Source organism: Octodon degus, unplaced genomic scaffold, assembly GCF_000260255.1.
Source record: "Octodon degus isolate 3935 unplaced genomic scaffold, OctDeg1.0 scaffold00095, whole genome shotgun sequence".
Taxonomy (NCBI): domain Eukaryota; kingdom Metazoa; phylum Chordata; class Mammalia; order Rodentia; family Octodontidae; genus Octodon; species Octodon degus.
This window is the reverse complement of record NW_004524671.1, coordinates 8,045,066-8,045,923: the sequence shown is the minus strand read 5'-3', so window position 1 is coordinate 8,045,923 and position 858 is coordinate 8,045,066. Positions and strand designations below refer to the sequence as shown.

The 858-nt window shown below is 30.3% G+C and overlaps 1 non-coding gene across 1 annotated transcript; it reads right to left on the bottom strand.

The window, feature by feature from the left end:
* Nucleotides 1–320: 320 nt before the first annotated feature.
* On the bottom strand, nucleotides 321–427 carry LOC111818569. Its single transcript, XR_002822528.1, has one exon. It is a non-coding gene; the product is annotated as a U6 spliceosomal RNA (small nuclear RNA).
* Nucleotides 428–858: the final 431 nt, after the last annotated feature.

Here is an 858-nt window from a genome sequence, read left to right as displayed (position 1 = left end):
TTTGCTCATTTGCAACTGGCTGATAGTTTATTTTTTTTCTGATAGTTTTAAAATTTTTTTTTAATTTTCAGATATTTCAAATCATAGTCATTTTATTTTTATTGTCAAAATATCATTGGATAAATTTTAAGATTTTTTTTTTGTTAGCTCTTCCTACAACTGAAAAGAAACTAGTGATAGTTAATAACATCTTACCCAAAGCACGCTGGGTCATTCATGGTATAATTTAAAAAGTTAGTTATTAAGAAACATATAATAATCCATCTCTCCATAGTTTGAAATCCACTAACATTAAGAATGTGTAATTCATGTTACACCCAAAAACTATGGAACGCTTCACAAATTTGTGTGTCATTCTTGTGCAGGGTCCATCCTAATCTTTTCTGTGTCATTCCAATTTTAGTATATATGCTACTGAAGTGAGCAGTGATAGTTTTTTTTTAATGATGGTTTTTGTGGATTTCTTTGACTTTCTATGTGAATTTCTGGATTGTTTGGTTGATCTGATGTGTAACAATGAACCTGGGATGTGAATGGTCACTATTTCTTGTAACCTACAACTTTCAGTATTTTGAATTTTATTTTTATTTTGCCAATAGACATGTTCAAGTAATTCCTAAGGAAGAGTGTCTGGACAGTAAATGTTTGAGTTGGAAATGATTTTATTTTGGATTCTTCCTTGAATTGATAGTGAATTTAGCATGCAAAATTATTTTCCCTCTGGTTTATAAAACCTTATTGCATGACTTTAGCATTCATGACAAAACAGGCACTGATGTGCTCATTATCCTTTATGTGCATGCTTCATATTCTGTTTGTCTTTGGATGTTTGAAATATCAGTAGGAAGAATCTCAGTC